We start from the raw sequence: 20,809 nt of genomic DNA, 5'->3' as shown, positions 1-20,809 counted from the left end.
CAGGGGTCCCCAGAGCTGCCCTGTTTCCCCTCAGCAGCTGAAATCCAGAGCCATTTGCTGGGACACTGCGTGACAGCCTGGCAGGAGCAGCTGGTTTGGAGCAGGCTGGAGGAGCAGGGTGACATGGAGGGATAATTACCTTGTCTCAGCAGGGCTCTGGGCAGCCACGGTGACATTTCACCAGCCCGGGCGGCTTTGTTGTGTTGTGATTGGGAAAAGAATGGAGGGCAGAGCCCCTGACATTCCCGACTGCCAACAGCTCCTCGGGAGGGCTGGCAGAGCCTCTGCCCCTCCAGGAATGAGAAATATTCTGCTTTGGGGGTTTGGGACAGTCCCTGCAGCTGGGAGCGAGCTGGGGCCACAGCCAGCGGGTTTTAATCTGGGTTTTAATCTGCAAGTTTGAGTTCCTCTGCATGTTCCTGCTCTTCAGCGTGGCAGTGTGAAGTGCCCTTGCTGGATTCTTGGCCACGCTGTGCCTGGGGCTGTGCCAGGGTTTCCCTGGGCACTGCTCAGGTGTTGCAGCCCCAGGCCTGGCTGGCAGAGTGGGGCAGAGCCTTGAGCTGATGGGCTGTGACCATCGTGGGCAGGGGCTGCTGGGTGTGCAGGGGACGTTCAGCTCTCCACATCACTCCCAGAATTCTGGAGAGGTTTTGCTTGGAAAGGACCTTGAACCCCAACTCATCCCACCCTGCCATGGGCAGGACACCTTGTTGCTCCAACCTCCTCTCTGCCTCATGCCTGTAAAACAGGGTTAAAATGAAGTTTATTTCAAGCAAAGGTTGTGTGAGTACAGATTGATTTTAATATTCAAACAGAGCTTGGAGACCTTCTAGAGCGCACTTGTTTGGAGCAGAGCTGTGCTGTCAGCAGTTTCCCTCTCTGTTTCCTGGTGAGGGCTGCAGGTTCTGCTGCCTGCTCTGCCCCAGGAGCCCCGAGCTGGGGAGGAAGCTCAGAGGAATGAACGAGCAGCAAATCCCCCTGTGCCGAGCTCCTTGCAGCGCTGCTGTTCCCCGCTGTGCTTTCAGGAGCTCATCCAGTGCCAGGAATTCCCTCCCAGACCCTGCCCTTCATCAGGACCAGCTGCTTGGCACCAGCCGTGCCAGCTCAGCGGCAATGCCCGCTCCTCCCCTGGGGGATCTGCTCACCCCATCTCCGAACAGAGACAGGGGGAGGAAATTCCATCTGCTCTGCTCCGTCACCGCGGCTGCACTGCAAATTCGGGGTTCAGGGAGTGCTGGGGGAGCATTCATTCTGCTTTTATTGCTGTTCTCTCCTCACGAGTGACTGTTCCACCTCCTCTGGGACGCCAGGAGTTCTGAGCTTAGCGATGCCAGGGCCACAAATCCATGCTGGAGGAGCTGTGCTCTGTCCCGAGGTGTGAGGGGACACTTCTGCTCCCACACTCCCTGACAGGACGGGCAGCCAGCAGGGACAGGGCTCTGCAGCGGCCTGGAGGGAATCCTGGGGGCGTCACAGTGAGGAAAAAATCCTCCTGAATGCACTTGACAAAGAGGAAACTTTGCAGGATTCCTTGCAAAAAAGGGTTTGGGCCAAATGTCTTCCATCCCTCTGCTGCTGGCTTTGATTCCCCGGGTACAGTCAGACCTCAGACTGAATACAAGTGGTTCTGCTTTATTTGTTTTTATTGCTGCCAAAGAGAGGGAAAAAAAAAAATCAGAGTAAACAGTGGGATGTTTGCAACCTCCTCACATTAGGCAGATTGAATAAACTGGCTCGCAGTTGATTGTTTTCCTTCAGATCAGTCATTGCATTTGTATTTATTTGATTTTATGGATGTAGATCGGGGGCTTTTGTTTTGTCTTGGGTTTTTTGGTTGGGTTGTTTTTGTTTGGTTTTTTTTTGCAAGGGAAAAGGGAGCACAGACAGGCCCTGCCTTTCCTGCCCATGGCTGTGGGAGCACAGACAGCTCTGCTTTTCCTGCCCATCCATGCAGGGTTTGCGGGATGCTGACCCCTGGGGCAGCCAGGTGGGACTCAGGGATGCAGAGTGACACCGAGGCTGCTCCTCTCTCCGGGAATTCCCGGGGGATTCCCTGCTGGGGAGCAGGGCAGGGCTGTGGGGAGGGGCAGCACCAGGGCTGGGAACTCCCTCCAGCTCCCCCCACTCCCCTCCCCAGGCCTCCATCCACTCCCACCATGGCAAAAGCAATTCCCCGAGGATTTTGGCTCTGTCCACCCTCAGTTCCCACCCCGAGGGCTTTTCCCTCTCTGGGATTCCCCTGGAATCCCCAAACAATGCAGAGAGAGCAGGAGCAGCATCCTCTCTCCATCAGGGTGCCACACCAGAGCTCACCTGCACTTTTACACCTTTCTGTCCCTTTCCCTTCCCTTGCAGCTCTCGGTGTCACCTGCAGTTGCATCTTTTTTGTCCTTTTCCCTTCCCTTTCAGCTCTGCTGGGTGTCACCTGCACTTTTACACCTCTCTTTTCACCTTCCCTTGCATCTCTCAGTGTCACCTGTAGGTAGATTTTTTTGTCCTTTTTCCTTCCCTTGCAGCTCTCGGTGTCACCTCAGTTTCGTCCTTTTGTCCCTTTTTCCCTTCCTTTACAGCTCTCATTGTCACCTGCAGTTTTACACTTTTTGTCCCTTTTTCGCTCCCTTTCAGCTCTGTTCAGCTCTCAGAGCACCGGGGAGGGGAGCAGCCCAGGCAGCCCCCGTGAATTCCCGAATGAATTCCCGAATATCCAGCCTGGTGCCACCTCAGGGACTTGCAGCTCCAAAATCCCACGTTTTCCTCCCCACTTTTCCTAGAAGGCAGAAGAAGTCGGAGTCGTGAGGCACTGCTGAGCAGGGGAGGAGGGAAAGAAGGGAATGTGGGGGTTTTTCATGCCTCACAAATGCAAACAGGTTGTGGTTATTCCCTGTATGCAAGGGCATACTAAGTGCAAGAACACTCATTAATTATGTATAATGCTCGCAGCTCAGTTGCCAAAAAAATCATATTTTTGGATATTGTTCACCAGAATATGACTTTAACCTACTGTCACCATTATTTTGCACGTCGTGGTGTTTTAATGAACATATGGCAGCGCATTAGCTCATGCCAGCCCCTGATTTGCTCACAAAGTTGGTTTCCCAGTAGCTGCAGTGGGCATTGTGTGCATCACAAGCTGAATACTGAAATGTTCAGGGGAGGGGGCAGTGGAGCTGCTCCTCCTCTGCATTCTGGTGCCCCAGACCTGGCTGGGGGGACCATTCCTGCCCCCGAACTTCAATTAAATCAATCTGCAGCTCCTGATGTTCCTCAGCCCATTCCCAGCCAGGAGAAAAATCTGTTGGTCTCTGAAATGTCTTCAGACACCACAGCTCCACGTGAGCATCTTCAAAGGCTCTGCCTCCCCGCCCTGCCACAGCACATTGTTCTAAAGCTGATCTCATAATTGTATCGATTTACTTTTTTTTGGTTCTCTGCGTCAAAGCACTTCTTTAATCAAAAGTAAATTATGTAAAGGCCATTAGGGTCAGCCCAGCCAGCAAAATGAAAACTGCAATACATCATTTATTTGTAAATGTCAGTGAAATCTGCAGATCAATATCCTGCCCAATGTGATTGATATTTATTATTTCATAGAACTCCTGAGGCAGCTGCAGGCTCGGGGTGGCCCAGCAGAGCTGGCTGGGGCAGGGGAGGCTGGGGACACCCCTGGGCCCGTCCCTGCTCCAGGGTCAGGGACAGATCCTGTGTCCCTGCCTGTGTCCCTGTCCATGTCAAGGACCTATGTGTGACCCCTGGAGAAGCCCCAGCCCCATTTGGGGTGGCTTTTATGGTCAGCAGACCCCAAACCTGGAGCTGCCAGGTGGCTGCCAGCCCTCCCTGCCCATGCCCCACTTCACAGACCCCAAACCCCAACACTCTGCTGAGGGAGCTGCTGGAACCCGGGCTGCCATCTCCATCCAAACTCCAGCCAGTGGCAAAAAAATCGGCATTTTGTGATGGTGGGAGCCTGGTGGGGCTGGGTGGGAGCTGATCTCCCCTTGAGGTGGGCTTAGGTGCTTCCAGGGCAGCTGGAACCTTGGCCTGGGTCACCCCTGGGTGCTCCCAGGGCAGCTGGAACCTTGGCCTGGGTCACCCCTGGGTGCTCCCAGGCAGGAGCTGTCGCTCTCCCAAGGGTTAAACCCCACGTGCTGAGCTCTGCCCCAGCAATGAAGGCATTTCGTGGTGTAAAAAAGCAGTCCTGGTGTGATAAAGGGGAAATTGCAGGGAATTCTGGCTGGGTGGAGAGCAGGGGCTCCTGGCAGCGTCAGGAGTATCTGCCCATCTCTTACAGCCTCGTGCAGGCCCGTGAGGGTCAGCTATCCGAGCCCTGCAGGGGAAATGAAGGAGGATATGGGAGCAGATAGGATCTGAGCGCTGCTCCGCTCTCCGGGATTCAAAGGGACCTCAGGAGAACGGATGGGATTCACATGGGGGAGATCTCCCTGCTGCTCGGGGCCGGGCTGGCCGTGAGAGCAGCACGGGCTGTGCTGGGGGGAAGGACAGGGGGCAGGGGAAGGAATGGGGGGCAGGGGAATGAGGGGGTTCAGGGGAAGGAGGGGTGCAGGGGAATGAGGGGGTTCAGGGGAAGGAGGGGTCCTGCCCAGCCCGGGCTCTGTTCCCCCGGCTCCCTGCAGGAAAATCCCCTCTGCCCCAGCCCCCTTGCCCCCAGCCCCGTGCCCAGGAGAAGGGGAATGCCGGGTTCCTGCTGTGGGAGGGTTTTCTCCAGCTGCCTCAGGCTTTGGGGGGATTTAGGGCCGGGCTGGGGCAGGTGTCCTGTCCCAAATCCCAACCGAGGACTGTGTGGATTGGGCTGAGCCCGGTTTTTAGCCCAGGCCGGGGAGTGTTTCACAGCCTGAGGCTTTCCCCCAGCCCAGGGAGGGAGGAAGGCTTCCAAAGTGTCCGGGACACCCCTGGCTGTCCCCTCACTGTCCGGAACAGCCCTGGCTGTCCCCTCACTGTGCCAAGGATGGGGTGCAAGCCGTGACCCCAAGCTCAGAGCCCCGGGCAGGGCCCGCAGAGGGAGAACAGAGCATTCCCAGCGCATCCCCGGGATCCGCGCCGCTCCCGGAGCGCTGGCACAGCCTGGCACACCCGGTGAGTGCCCAGGGGACAATCCCGGACCTGGCACAGGCTCCTGCTGCCTCTGGAACCGGCAGCACCAAGAGCCGGCACAGCCCGGCCGCGGGCGAGCGGCTGCCGCTAATTGCGGCCGCGCTTAATGAAGGCGTCCGCTCTCATTAAAGATGGAAATGATGGGAGGCAGGGGCACGGAGGGCTCGGTGCCCGCCCAGGGATGGCCCTGCTGGGCAGGGAGGGGGGCAGGGGCTGCTTTGGGGGGCAGGGGCTGCTTTGGGGTGCAGCCCCTCGCCCCCAGCCCTGCCCGGGCTCCGCGGGTGTCCCAGGCTCGGACAGGGCTGGGAATTCTGCTCAGAGCCGGGAATGCCCAGCCCAGCCCTGCCCTTCCCAGCTGGAAAGGCTTCCTGAGAGCCGCTCCTGGGGAAGGGAGAGCTGCCTTCCATCCTTCTCCAGGCAAAAAATCAGCCTCTCCCTCGCCTTCCCCGCAGGACGGGAGGGAAATCCCAACTCGTGGTTTGGGGAAAGAGAACAGCCCGGCCTCGCACCAGGGAATTCTGGTGCGTTTTTCTCTCAAACACCAGGTTCAACTCCACGTGAGAGCCACGAGCCACACACTTATGGGAGGAGAAAGTCTTGGGGCTCCACAGGAAAAATCCTGCAAGGCGACTTCCAATCCCTCTGAAAACAGAGAAAAAGGAACGCCTAAAATGGTGATTCCACTCGGGATAAAGCATTAAGAGTTTCTATGAAGTTATCATTTAAAAAAAAAAAAAAGGATTTGAGAACATCTTGGCCTGGAACAGTATTTCAGGCATGGCTAGCTGTTAAAAATAAGCTAATTCAGAAGAGCCACATTTAAATAAATATAATGCAAAGACATAATGGCACAGATAATAGTTTTGAATGGGGAATTCTAATGACTTCGAGGGCATTTTACAGGGCAATTAATACACATGAAAATGCTGCTCTATTCAACTGATGGAAAGAAAGGAAAATAAAATAAAATAAAGGCGGCAGAAAGAGAAAGGGAGATGGTTGTGACTGGCAAAAATGGGGTTTGATTTTCTTTTCAATAGGATCACTGCTTACAAACATAATAAAAGGAAAAATAAGCATGTCAGGTTCTATAATGTGCCTCGTGAAATCCCCAATGATTAGTTTCCAAAGAGGGGCAATTAGGAGCCTTTTGCATATGCATGTGACTTCTGCCAGCGGGGCTCCCTCCTTCCCCTTCGCTCTTCATCAACAGGCTGAAAATACACCCAAAACCGCATCTCTGATCCCCCACAGCACCTTCATCCTCATCCTCCTTATCCTCACTTTATCCTCATTCTCACCCTCATCCTCATCTCATCCTCCTCATCCTCATCTCATCCTCCTTATCCTCACCTTATCCTCCCAGGGCTTCCTCGCCCCTCTGGGGGGTCCAGGGCACTTTTGGGGTCGGGGCAGCCCCAGAGCGCAGCGAGGGCCGGAGCTGCTGGCAATGGGACCGGAGCTGCTCTGGGGAATCCCAGTGATGCCCCAGGGAAATAAATCCCGGGGATGTCCCATGGAAATCCCAGATGCCCCAGGGAATCCCAGATACCCCAGAGCAATCCCAGAGATACCCCAGAGCAATCCCAGATGCCCCAGAGGATTCCCAGATACCCCAGAGCATTCCCCGCTGCCCCAGAGCATTCCCAGATGCCCCCAATGCCCCAGAGCATTCCCAGCCGTGTCCCCCTGCAGAGGGAGCAGGGCTGGGGTCCCTGCCGGGCACGGGGGGCAGAAGGGGAGCAGCACAGCCTTGCCCTGGTGTGCTGGGGGTTTGTGGGGCTGCCCAGAGCTCAGCGCCCTTCCCACCCTCACTGTGCTGCCTGCTGGCCCCAAATCCACCTTTTCCCGGATTTCCCAGCACTGCCCGTCCCAGTGGAGAGGGGAGGGTGCCCTGTGCTGCTCCTCAGCCCAGGCTGACCCACAGGGCTGAGCTCGGGGGGTCCCAGGGCCCAGAACCCCCCCCCCGTGCCCCCTGCCCATCTGCACGGGGCCAGGGCTGCCCTGGCCTCGCAGCAGAGCCTGTCCAGACCTTGAGCTGCGCTTCTGAAATGTATAAATAAATATTACATATGCTAACAGATGGTTCATTAGCCAGTTGTTATGGCAATCAGCATTTCAGCCAATTAAAATCCTTTCTCGTAGCTTTAAAAATGTCACTGATAGGGACATTTAAATGGCCAGAGAACAAACAGCCCCTCTGTAGCCTGGCACTGAAACAAAAGGCGTTTTCTGTGGCTTTATGGAGACAGGAGGAGAAGAAACAGAGTAAGAATTGGAAATCCTTTGTGCTGGGAGTGAAAGGTGCTGGCCCCTGAGTTTTAATTAATGGGAGAGGCTGTTGGACACTTTGTCACTCAAATGTCCCAGTCTGGGGTGATACTTGGGAACCCGGAGGTGCAGCTGGGACATCCCAGTCCCTGCTGGGCTCTTCCTGCAGGAATTGTCCGGGGAGGGCTCAGCACCCTCAGGCTCTGTCCCAGGGGTGCCCTCAGGAGCCCCCGAGCTGTTCCTGGGGAGTGGCAGAGCCCTGCATCCCCTGGGGGCTCAGCAAGGCTCAGCTCAGCCTGGCTTGCAGTCAGGAGCTCCAAGAGCCCAGAGGGGATGGCAACCCAAAGGACCTGAAATGATTCTTGTAGGAACACCAGGACACACAGAGCTGGTCGCAGGGGAGGAATGGAGGAAGGAATTCACTCTTCCTCACCACTCCTGGTGGTTTGGTGGTTGCATGTGGCTGGAATAGAAAAGAACTGTTTGTATCCCAAAAATTCCTTCCAAACCCCTTTTCCTTGGGGTGGTGGTGCTGGCAGCACTGGGCCTCTCCAGCTGGGGCTCTGAGTGCAGGAATAAAATCGTGGCAGGGGGAGGCAGAGCCTTTTCATCCCAGAGTAGTGGTGTGGCCCTGGAGAGGGGGGAAATCCTTGGGAAATCCTTGCAGAGAGCATCCCCGTGCAGGCAGGGGTCAGCATGGTCCACGTCCCGTGTCAATGCAGGTAAAATCCTCAAAGCCCTTGTTCAGACAGGGCAGGACTGAGCTTCCCCCCGTGCCTGCCACCTTCCAGGGGCTGCTGCTGCCCCGGCAGGAGCAGGAGCCTGGATTTGATGAGTCACAGCCTCACCAGGGTCCATTCTCTTCTTCTAATCTCTGCTGTCTTCTGCGACCGTTTAGAGGAACAAAAAATAGCTCCCACAGACAATCAGGCCAGATTATTTTAATGAGAGCTGGAAAAAAATGAGAAACAAACGGCTCAAATTGAGCCTTCAAACATTTCTCCCACGTCTGCAAGGAGCTGCACGCTGCCTGCATCAGCAGGCCTGCAGCACGGGCGCTGCTGCCAGCAGGGCAGCTTCCAGCCCTCCTTTTTAAAAGGGTTTTTATCCCAGTAGCTGAACTCAACATCCCAAGTGGAAGCTGCCTGAGATCAGCAGCTCCATTTTCTGCTTGTAATTGTCTTTTATCTGCTGGAGTCGGTTCCCATCTGCTCCTGATTCCCTCCCTGCAAACCTCAGGGAGGGGAACAATCCCTTTGCCCATATGTGCTCCAACAGGCTGGGCTGGGACGGGGCTAAAACCTTTCCAGCCTTCCTTTTTCCTGAATTGTGCCCATTTTTAATGCTCAATATTTGTTTATTGATGAATTCAGGCTGGCCTGGGTCGCTCCCAGGGATCCACAGCTTCTCTGGGCACCCTGGGCTGGGGCTCCCTCACAGGAAGAATTCCTCCCTGAGATGAAGATCTGGAGGAATATTGGGTCAGAAGTGCAGGAAATTCTCGTGTTTTCACCAAGGGATTATTTGCTTCAGTGGGGAAAAGGGAAACCCCAGCAGAGGCAGCAGCTCCCAGCCCATGTGTCCCACGAGGGGATTCTGCAGCAGAGGGGAAGCTTTGAGGCATTTCACCCTGTCTCTGTTACCCACAGAGCACCCCACCAGCCATAAATAGATTTTTTTGCCTTCCTTTATTCCTCCCCTCCCTTTTGGCTGGCGGTGGCAGCTCCGAAAGCTTCCGAGCTGCTCCTTGATGGGCATAAAAATATCATGAGTACTTGTTTAAACATCAGAAAGGTATTAGCTCAATTTTGCACTTCAATGCTACCAAGAATGTTTAGGCCCATTGGGCATGAATTTAATTTTCTTACAGGCTGCAGAGAGAAGAAAAATCAGCCTCCCCTGTCTGAGCATTAACTGCTGCTCCCTGTGACAGCTCAGAGCATCACCTTTGCAGGGCTCCAGGCTCCAAATGGGGCTGAAATGGGATCCTGAGCAGGCAGAGGCCCCCAGATCCCCCCCCAGAGCTGTTCTGCACCTTTGCTGGGTGTTTGCACAGGAAAAGCAGCACTGCAGCAGGGCCACAGTGATCAAATTCAGCCCCCAGCAAAGCCCCTGTGGCAGGAAAATCCTTCCTCACCTCGTTAGTGATAGAAGATTGGATCAAAACGCACCAAATCGGACTGGGTGGTTTTAACAGGGCATTGATGACATGTCACGTTTTGGTTTGGGTTAAAAACGCAGGTTTTTGGTGGCCGTGGAAACAGCAAAATTCCTGCTGCAGGAGAGAACAGCAAAATTCCTGCAGCAGGAGGGAAAAACAGCAAAATTCCTGCTGCAGGAGAGAACAGCAAAATTCCTGCAGCAGGAGGGAAAAATAGCAAAATTCCTGCTGCAGGAGAGAACAGCAAAATTCCTGCAGCAGGAGGGAAAAATAGCAAAATTCCTGCTGCAGGAGAGAACAGAAAAATTCCTGCAGCAGGAGGGAACAAACAGCAAAATTCCTGCTGCAGGAGGGAGCTGCAATGCTCCTGCTGCTGCAGGGCTCAGGATAAATGCATGCAGTTCTGTGCTCATTCTCCCCATCTCTGAGCCCTGAAGAATTCCTCCTCCTGTGCCTCTCTCAGCCACAGAAGGGGTGCAGGGCCCAGGGCCGTGTCCTGCTGGAGGAATTGCAGCCCAGTGCAGACGTGGGGCCTTGGAGCCCCCCTCCATTCCTCCCTTGGAGCCCCCAGGCTCAGAGCAGCCTCAGCAGAGCATCCAAGCCTGGCAGAGCCGTTCTGTGCTCTGCCCAAACCTGGGGTGCTTTGAAGCCTTCCCAGGGCTGCTGGGCAGGAGATCAGAGGCACGGGGAGGGGGTTTGGAGCCAGGGCCCAGGGAAAAGGGTGGCAGCAAAAACAAAGGGACCAAAGGCCACCCCAGTGGCACCAGTGCCCTGCTCCAGCTGCAGCTGGCTGTGCTCAGAGCTCCGGAGGGAGCAGCAGCGAATGCCTGGCGCTGCACGAGGAGATTTTGGATGCTGATCAAGGTGCAGGTGGAGCAGGTTCCAGTGAATAAATGAATAATGGTTGGAAAGCTGGAGGGAAGATGTGGGATGAGGCCAGAGCTCCCCAGAGAAGGGTCTGTGGGCCCTGCAGGGCTGTTCCCCCAGGGCTGCTTTCCCATTTTGGGTGGTTCCAGTTTCCAGGCCTCTCTCTCTCCATCTCCTCTGAGCCTCAGGAACGTCGATAAACGCTGTGAAAAAAGTCTGGTGTAAATAACAGGAGTTTCTGCCTATTCTAATCAATAAAATATTGTTTATAGGAGCCCTCGTGGCCCTCTCAGCTGCAGTGGCAGCTCTGGAAGTGGCTTTATAAACTTGCTTTGCAGGTGGCTGTAGCGGGGAGTGCTGCCCTGCCAGGGATGTAAATCAGGTTAAGGTTTGTAGCTCCTGCTTTTGCTGTTTCTTTAAAACACAAGTGGCTGTATATGGCTTTTTTTATTATTTTTCCTTGCTGGGCTGTAGCTGAATAAAGGAGAGCAGAGGGTGGATGGATGCAGTTTGCAGTTAAACTCGATCCATGTCCTCTCACGTGCAGGGAGAGGGAAACAAGCAAACAAATAATGCTGAGATGGATTCCCAGGATCTGCATTTGGAAACCAAGCACCACAGAAATCACAACTGCAGCCCACAACTCTCCCTCTGCAAAGCCAAACTGGGCACTGCTCTGCTCAATGATTTCCTTCTGCTGCCTACACTTCCTTCTCCAGGTTTCCTCCTGGCCTTTTGATATCCCACAGCCAAAGACGCAGAGCATGGAGCAAACCACACCAAACCCCGTCCTCACCTCTCAAAATATTAGCTCAGTCCTCCCAGCAACACTTGATCCACAGAACACTAAAATAACATCAATAATTTCTTCTTGTTTTCACAAGGTTAGTTGCCAGATGCAGAGCTGGAAATAAGGGATGAAAGGTCTGTGCTTGCTGTTGGGCATCAAAATCCTTTAATGATTTATTAAAGTCAACGTTTTTATTTTCCATACAGGCTGTTGTTCTATGTGTGCCTATTTATTTCCGTGCACAGGCAAAGGTCAGTGCTTGGAACACAGCTGGGAAGATGTTTGAAAGTGCCTCAAAAAACACCAGAGAGATTTGTAAGTGGTCTGAAGAGCTCCTGGGATGTCCATCCATGAGTCCCCCTCCCTCCTGCCGGCTGCCTGCAGGGAGGAGCTGCTGGGGGTTTTGTCCCTTGGGCTGGACCCACTGGAGCCACCAGGGGCCAATTCCTGCCCCTGCAGCTGGGGGAGGGAAGGACAGACAGACACTCCTCTGTCCATCCCTCTGTGCCTCAGCCCCGGGCACCTCATCCTGCTCTCCCTCGGAGGGTCCTGCCCAGCCCTGAGGGCTCTGCAGAGCAGCAATTCACCCCACACAGGGGCATCAGGGGCTCCTGGGCAGCAGCGCTGGGGCACTTCCCTCTGCTCTGCCTGCCCTGCCACACTGGGACAGGATGGCTGTGTCTGTCACACTGGGACAGGATGGCTGTGTCTGTCACACTGGGACATGGTGGCTGTGTCTGTCACACTGGGACAGGGTGGTTTTATCTGTCACACTGGGACACGGTGACTTTTTGTCACAGCTGGGCTCTCCCTGTCCCCTCCTCAGTGACAGGAGCCCTCCAGGCCAGGCTGGGCAGGGCAGGAGCACCCTGGGACAGGGGAATTTGTCCCTCCTAAATGAACTTTAGGGTCCCTCCCCAGCCAAGCCCCCGTGAGCCCTTTCCTGCCCTGCAGCTCTGGGTTAACGGGGAAATCTCTGCCCACAACTTCCCCAAAGCTTTCTGTCACTTGGAGCACTGCCTGCAGCCTGGGGGTGTTTTTGAAGGACACAGGTTTTGTGTCCTCTCACAGAAATCCTCACAAAACCTCCTCAGCATTGCTGAGAGCTGAGCAGGGAGAGCTCCAGGAGCAAGGGCACCATTGTCCTTCTGCCATGGCCAGGCTGGAACAGCACTGAATGTCCAACAGCAGGGACAGAAAGCCACATTTTACCAATAAATTCTATTTACTAAACATTCAGTACCTGTGAAAAGCAACGGGGAGAATTATAATACAAGCCAGCTTCATCTGACAACAAAGCTGAAAACTTATTGACTTGGAAATGTGGGGTTGAGCTATCAAAAAGGGAAATATTCAAATGGAAAAGTCTCCCTTCCTTTTTAATGGTGGCAAAGCTCTGTTCCATGCGCTCAGTGGATTTAGAACAATTTTATAGCTGTGTTGTCTGGGAAGAAATGGCTTTGCCTGTAAGAGCACAGGTTCTTTTAATGGGAGTTGTCATCTAAATAATTCCATATCATCAAGCAAAAAGATAATTTATAAGGGGAAAAAATACCCCAGAGCAGCCTAAAGTCTCAGAGTCACCCACAAAATTGCTCATGAATGTGCTATTAGGTGGAGGTAAATTTAATGGAGAACTGGCTGGCCTTGGGGAGCAGTAAATGGGATACTGAGCCTGCTGCTCCAGGGCAGGATTTCAGCACTGGCCCAAGCCCGCCTGGTTTGAAAGAAGTTCCTGTCTGATGCTTATTTGTTGGTCTAAGTGAGATAATGCATTGATGAGCCTCAGCCTAATTCCAAATGAAAACCAGCTCCAGGATGATAATTTTTATTATAGAAATGCTCGGAGGCCACAGACTGTGCCTGGATTTACAATTCCTGCCCGTGGTACAAATCTTTCCCCCCGAGTGAGCACAGAAGGAACGTCCATAAATAAAATGTGGGGCTGCTCACAGGGCAGAGGAGAGGCAGAAATAAGGCTGGGCTTGGGAGCTGGGCTCTTGCTGCTTCTGAAGCTGGTCCCATCCCTGGGAGTGTCCAAGGCCAGGCTGGAGCAGCCTGGGGCAGTGGAAGGGACTGGGGGAGCCTTGGGGGCCTCCCAACCCAAACCACTCCGTGATTTTCTAGACCATTTTTAATGTTTATATTTCTGTTTTGTATTTTTTAAAAATATTTTTAATTTGCACAAACTGAGCTTAATTGACTTGTGGCAAAGTGAGACCATTTCTCAAGCTCTCTGCAAGCCCAAGTGGAGGAGAAATCACCTCCCTCCAGCACTGGGCCAGGGGGAGGGAAAACTCCTGCAATTGTCCTTCAAACTCACCCAACAGAGAAATTCCAACCCTTGCAGAGGAGGCAGAGCCTGGTGGGTTTGGTGCCTGTGCTGTGCTCCTCCTCTCTGCAGTAATTTATCAATAATTCCATTGCTCAGAGGGCTTTGGAGCCCGGGCTGGGGAGCTTTAGCATGAGCAGGAAAAAAAAAAAATAAAAAAAAAGGATTAGATTAGAGGATTAGGCATTAGACATTTATATGAATATGAATGGTCTTTGCAGCTACATCAGCCAGGAGAAAATTACATGGGGCTGATAATCTTCATGCTCGAGGGCCTAAGCCGCTCATGAGAGCCGGTCAAATTATTTGTTGGGAGCCATTTATTTGGAGAATTCAGCCTTTTTTCTGTTGGTGTGTGGATCATGGGTTTTATTCACGCACTTCCTCCTCAGGACAGTTTGACTGAGCTGTGGAAGGTTTATTGTGGATTTTCCATCAGTCATTCCCCAGCTGGGGCTTGTTCTCTGCCAGGGGAGGGAGGGGAAGGAGCATCCCAGGGCAGCCCCGAGCTGAGCAGAGCCCAGCCCTCTCCTGCTGCTCAAGCTGCAGCCCGGCTCTGTCCAGCAGGCAGCTTTTCTTCCTGAGTCAATAGAAAGCTGGAATTTGCTGCTGATTGGCATAAAAACCTAAAAATCCACAAGAACTGACAATGAACAAGCTCTCGATGCAGGCAAAGCAGAGCAAGAACAGGGAATAGCAAAGGTTTCTCTCTTCTGGGGGAATCCTGGGTTGAGAGATGTTTGAGGATTTAAATAGCTCAGCCTCAGCCTGTGCTGGTCCAAAATCCCTGGAGACCCCGAGTTTTAGGCAGGAGTGCTCCTGGCATGCTCCAGACCCTCATTAACAGCTGAGATCCCCTCCTGTTGTGTTCCTTGCCAGTTCAGCACAGACAAAGTCAAACCCAAGGAAATTGCCCGGTGCCATCCCTGCTCCTCCTGCCCTTCAGCATCCTCCTCCCTTCCCAAGACAGAAAATCCCACCGTGGTGGTGCCATTGTCATCCCTGGGGCTGCGGGGAGCAGGATGGGCTGGGAGTGATGGTGCCCAAAGCCCCAGCTGGCCTGGGCACTGTGAACCCCTGCGTGGGGCTTCAACTCCTCAGTGCACCTCCCTGGAGCGCTCCTTCGGTTCCTTTTTGGAGCCCACGGGTGTTTGTTTTTGTTCCTCTTTGCCAAGCTGGTTCCACTCTAGCCCTCCATTAATAGCTCTGAAAAAAAATCACACTCCGGTTGCAGGGAAGTTTGTGCAAGTGACAGCTTTCCTAACACGTCTGTGGAGCTTCCCAAAATATTGTGGAGCAGAAACGTGCGCGTGTGACTCCGCAAGCAGACGTGTGCTGCAGGGCCCCTTTGTGCAGCCAGGGAACACACGCAGGCCCGGGGAGCTGGCTCTGACCAAGATCCCAGTCCCTGCAGGCTCCCTCAGTGCCCGTGGGATATCACAGCACGTTCCCTGGATGTGTTGAGGCAGTCAGGAGCACCTGCAGACGGAGCTGGAGCTGCTCCCAGCCCGCTGTCCCCAGGCACGCTGGGATGTGCTGGGGCAAACTGGGATGGGCAGCTCACGCCTCCAGAGGGGACAGCTCAGGGGTGGGATGGACATCAAGATCCTCCTGTCCAAGCTGGGCCCAGTCCCCAGTTTGTCACCAGCCCAGAGCTCTGGGTGTCCTCGGAGCCCTCCCCTTCCAACCCTGAGCACCTCCCACGAGGAAAGCTCCTGGTGGTGGTGTGGTGGAACTGTGTCACTCTGCTCTTTTGAGTTCTTCTAAGCCTTCTGATGTTTACATCCTTGTAAGGAACTTTCTCACAGCCTTTAATTATTAATGAAAATATTTAATTTAATAATATTAATTATTTATGTAAATAATTAATTGTTTTGCATCCTTTTCTGGAGGAGGAGAAGTTTGATGGACTGCTGGTTTGTCCAGTGTCATTGGAGAGGTGGCACTGTCACCCTCCAATCCACTGTCACTTTTGGAAATCTGGAAATGTTGGAGCCAGAATTAAACTTCCCTTCTTTTTACCTCAGAGATTCCAGTGTCCACGTCGTTCTATTCAATGTCCTAGAGTGACACAGAGAAGGGAAGGAGAGCAGGAAAGGCCCCTGGGCCCCCGAGCCGGGGCCCTTGGCTGCCACAGCGCCGCTCGGCGAGAGCAAAACGGGGCCCCGCAACCCGCGGCCGTCACGGCAATTGGAAGCGACAGAATTACCGCTGGTACAAATTAAAAACAAATAAAAAGGGTACACAGCAGTGATTCCCCGAGTCCAGACTCCATTAGCAGCTGATTTACTGAGCAGTGACCTGTGGCTGCTCGCACGGGGAAGGTGCCGCGCGCGGATCCCGGCGGCCGCGCCGCGCCGGCTCTCTCCGGTCAATAAGCTATTTAATTTAATGACAAACAGTATTGATGGGCCGGGGAGGCAGCTCCCAAAAAAAGAAAAAAATAATGAAAAAAAGGAGGAAAAGAAGATGCAGCTGCGAAGCGCAGATAAAGTCTTCAACTCGGGGGTTCACTCTTTGGGTGTTTTCCCTTTTGTTATCTCATTAATTAAAGTCCCGAGAAGTCTCTGCTGGATTTGGGAGTGCCAGTGCTGAAGGTGGGATTGCTGCAGGGCCAGGGACTCAGGGAGGAGATAATGCAGGGAGCAGTGTAGTACCTTGACCTTCCTCAGAACACAAATCCATGAAGGAAGAAGTTGTTCCAAAGAAACCTCTGCCAGTTCAGCCAAGGAGAGCAGGTGCTGCTGCAAAGCCAAATTCTGCAGCAACACTCTAGAATGTTTCTGAGGTGAAAGTCACATTAAGGGTGTTCACATCTCAGAAATAATGTTAGAAAATGGGAAAATGGAAATGCAATGCCCAGGCAGCCCGTGGTGCTCAGTGCAGCTCTCCTGTGAGGTGACAGCAGGGTCAGCCTGGTGCCTCTGGGGAAAGAGAATGTGCCCAAAAATGGCCCCAGCAAAGTCCTGGGATGGTGGAACAGTTCAGGCTGGGAATGATCTGTGAGACCCTCCAGCTCAGTCATGAGCCCACCATCAGCACGTTCCCCACCAAACCACGGTGCTGGAGGAGAGGCAGGGGAGAATCAGAGCTTGGTCAAGCTGCATTTCCATCTCTAAATCATCCCAGGAGCCTTTGCCACAGGCAGCCCTGCCCCAGTGTCCTGGGGACACAGGAATGATCCAATTCCCAAGGCCATTAAAGTTCCCCATCCCCTGGCAATGGATTCCCAGCCAGCAGAGTGAAACCTCTGCACAAACTCCAGCTGCAGCCTGTAAAGAAAACACACATTTAAGGAAATTAGAGTAGCAAGACAAATGAGCTGGAACCATCAAGAGGAGCAGGAGCTGGAGATAATCCATATTTTAAAATACTGCAGTGGTTTGCAGGGTTTGGAGGAAGAAATATTCTGTGTTTTCTGGGCTTTGGGCCCCACAGCTCTGCCCACGTGTGGAGACACGAGTGTGGGCTCCATGTTCAGCAGGCTGCTTTATTATATTGTGATATATATTATATTAAAATGCTACATTAATACTACACTAAAAGAATAGAGAGAAAAGATTGATCGGGTTTGAAAGAACAAGAATGGAATGAATAAGAAAATCTTGTGACTCTCAGAGTGTGATGCAGATTCGTCTGTGATTGGCCATTAATTAGAAACAACAACCTGCCCCAATCCCAGCTGCACCTGTTGCATTCACAGCAGCACACAGTTATTGTTTGCATTTCTTTCCTGAGGCTCCTCAGCTCCTCAGGAGGGAAAAACCCCAGCAAAGGATTTTTTATAAAATGTCATGGCTCCAGAGCTGTGCCCTGCTGGGACCCCCTGGGCTGAGCCCAGCTCCCCCTGGCCAAATCCCCACTCCCAATCTGCTCCTGCAAAAACCCCACATCTTACAAACTCCCCGTGTGCTGCAAAGACAAACACAGCTCAGGGCGTGGGTTTAAAATGTCATTTAACCCCTTACCTTGAGAGGGGAGAGGGGCTGGGGGGTCTGCCTTGGCATTAGGCTTCATTCTGCCATCACAATTATTCTACTTTAATAGAGGGGAAAAACCCTTTAAGACCCGTTAGAAATGAGCCTGTCATGCCCTGTGGGATGTGGAGCCATGTCAGAGAACAATCAGGAGTGTGGCTGCAGGTATTTCAGCAGCAGGCCTGGCAGGGTCTGTGAACAGGGCAGGGCAGGGACGTGGGGGGGCTGATGATGTCATTTCTGTTTTAAGGAGAATTACTGGGCCTTAGCACTGGTTTGGGTTTGTCATTTCAGTGAGCTCCAAGGAGTTAAACCAAAGCAAGGAAAAAACTTCTGCTGTCCTCATAAAGAACAAAAAAAAATTATCAATAAATTCTGCAGCAATTACTCAAAAATTATCACAGATTTTTCCTTCTATTAAATAACCCAGAGCAATTTTAAGAATAAAACCAAAACAAGTAGGATTTTATGGAAAAGGAGAAGCTCAATTTCTCTCTTCTAAAAGCAATATCCTGTTCCAGGACTGGGAGCAGGAGTGGCTGTGATTGTCCTGGCAATTCCTGCAAATGGAGCGAGGAAATGCTGCATCACAAATACAGAAAGTCACAAATCACTGACATTTCTGAGAACGAGCTCCTCCAATACCCCCAAATGCTCCATCTCCAACAGTATCATTTACTGCAGGGTGCAGCCCCAGCACTTCCAGCACGAGTGGGTGGTTTCATTCCCACTTTGCAGATTGGGAAATGAGAAAAGGAGAATTGAGGTGCTTTTCTCTGAGAACGCTGAACTGGGGGCAGATTTTGCAGCTCAGATGTGAGCTGGAACCGTGCTCGCTGCCCAGGGCACAGCCTCATTTGGCTTTTCCCTGGAGAGCCCGTGCTGCTGCAGATGTGCAGGAGGGATTTAATATATAAATAATCCGATTATTTATAGGGAAATATTATATTATATTATATTATATTATATTATATTATATTATATTATATTATATTATATTATATATTTAAATATAATATATTAAATATATTTTATATGTTTATATATTATATATATTTATATTATAGATATTATATATATTAATTATTTACAGGGAAATAATCAGATTAAAACACCCCAATAGTGAATGACAGCAGTGCTGTCTCGGGGTGAGGGCAGTGCAGGGCAGGAATGGAGTGTTCTTTAGGAAGGGTGAGCACAGGAGCTCTCTGTGGAGCTGGGTCTGGCTGTGGGTTGTTCACCTGGAGCTTCTTTAGGCCTTTATTTTACATTTTCGTGGCGTGGAGGGATCAGGAAGAGTTTCCAGGCCATGGGCTGGGCCCAGCTGGGCTCTGGGTGCTGAGCACAACGTGCTTGAGCAGAGGAGGCTGAGTGAGGGTGGGAGGCAATTACAGAGCTGCACTCTGAGGATGCTCCATCCTCATCTCCAGGGCTGAGCCCTTCCCAGCCCTCCTGCCTGCACAGCCCCTGCTGACCCTCCCTGTGCCCTCCTGTGCTCGGGTGATGCTGCAGGAGCCCTTCCCTGTGTCAGGAAACAGAAATGTGCCTGGGAAAGAGGAATGCCATGAATCAAACCCCCCTGAGTTCCTCCTGGCCCTTCCTCCCCTCACCCTGACCACATTTGCAGTAGCTGTAGCATCCAATTGATTTTATTTCCCTTTCTCTCAGCCATCCTTTGGCTCCCAGTGCCCTCTGGGTTTTTTTTAAGGGAAGAGGAGGCTGGCAGCCTGGGAGCCTGGCTGTTCTCCCCAGAGGCTGCCCAGGGTGGTCCCACCGTGGCTCAGGTACAGCTGCACACTCTGCAGCTGCCTGACAGCTGGAGCTGAGCCGGTGGGAGCAGCAGGGGGAAGGTTCCTCCCTCTCCAGCTTCCACACCCCACATTTGCCTTCCCAGTGCCCCCGTGCACTCCACACCTGAGCCAGCACCAGCCTCCCGTGGAACCCATAGCATGATTTATGCACAAAGGCCCAGAAGCCCCGCAAAACAATTGGGTGAGTAATGTTTCATGAACTCGGCTCCGAGCACTTGCCAACAGGCTGAATTACCCTCTTGTTAAGTGTTGTATTTTGTTCTTCCTCCTTTCTTCTGCTCCGTGTATGCCTTAATATTGATAAGTGTTCTCCAGCGTCAGGGAACATTTGCATTTTGTGCTGAGCATCGTGCGGGTGAGCACATCAAAGGAGCCTTTTGTTCTTCCCCTCTGCTCCCTCCCCAGTTCGGGATTCTGTGAGCCAGACCCACCCTGGCAGCCCCGGGCTGTTTGCTCAGCCATTCCAAATCTGGGAAAGCCTTTCCAGCCATCCCAAACCCGGCAAAGCCTTTCCATCATCCCAAATCCTGGGAAAACCTTTGCTCAGCCATTCCAAATCTGGGAAAGCCTTTCCAGCCATCCCAAACCTGGGAAAGCCTTTCCATCATCCCAAATCCCAGGACAGCCTTTCCCCAGCCCTCGCTCAGCCATCCCACATCCCAGGACAGCCTTTCTGGGCTCTCAGAGTGAGCTGTGTGTGCTGAGCATCCCCTGTTCCTGCAGGGCTGGCTCAGAGCCTTCCCTGCCCGTGGTGAGGCTGCAATCCCTGCTCAAATCAAATGAACAGTATTCATAATTTCTTGCCTTGCTCCTGGCTGCTCTTTGTTCCCGAGCTCTGGGCTCCTTCCAGCCCCACTCCCATTGCCATCCCCGGGTTTTGGTGCCCAGCCTCACCTGCCAGGCCGGATCCCAGGGCTGGGAAGGGGCTCACCTGGCAGCAGGAGCTGGTGCTGTGTGTGTGACAGCACCCAGACAGTCCCAGGGAATCACAGAGACCCAGAATGGGGTTGGAAGGGCCCCAAAGACCCCCCAGCTCCAGCCCCCTTGAACCTTCCACGAGGGACTCTCTGTGCTGCGCTCCCCAAAATCCCACAGCCCCAGGTCTGGGAGGTTCATTCCCTGCACACCAGCCCTGGCACGGCCAGCTGGGTGCTTTGGCTCCTTGTGTCAATCTCTGCCAGCCACCAACCCCTTCCCTGCCCTCCCCAGGGGAGCCAGCTGGGGGAAGGAGCAGTTATGGGCTGTAATTCAGCTAATCTGCCTCCAAAAACGCTGCCTATTAAAAAGAATAAGACTTTAACTATCTTCTCTGTCAGAAACCAATTGCTACCGCAACATCAAAGTTCCCCAGCTTAGTTAATGTTTATTTAAATGACCATTTTCCACTGGCAGATAAAAGATTGAAGTGTTTTGTTGCTATTGTTGTTTTTAAAGCCCTGGAATATGAAGGCGCCTGGAGCCAACATTTGATTCTCATTATGTTATGACATT

Source organism: Passer domesticus, chromosome 25 (genome assembly GCF_036417665.1).
Source record: "Passer domesticus isolate bPasDom1 chromosome 25, bPasDom1.hap1, whole genome shotgun sequence".
Lineage (NCBI taxonomy): Eukaryota > Metazoa > Chordata > Aves > Passeriformes > Passeridae > Passer > Passer domesticus.
Note: the sequence above shows the minus strand (reverse complement) of the source record.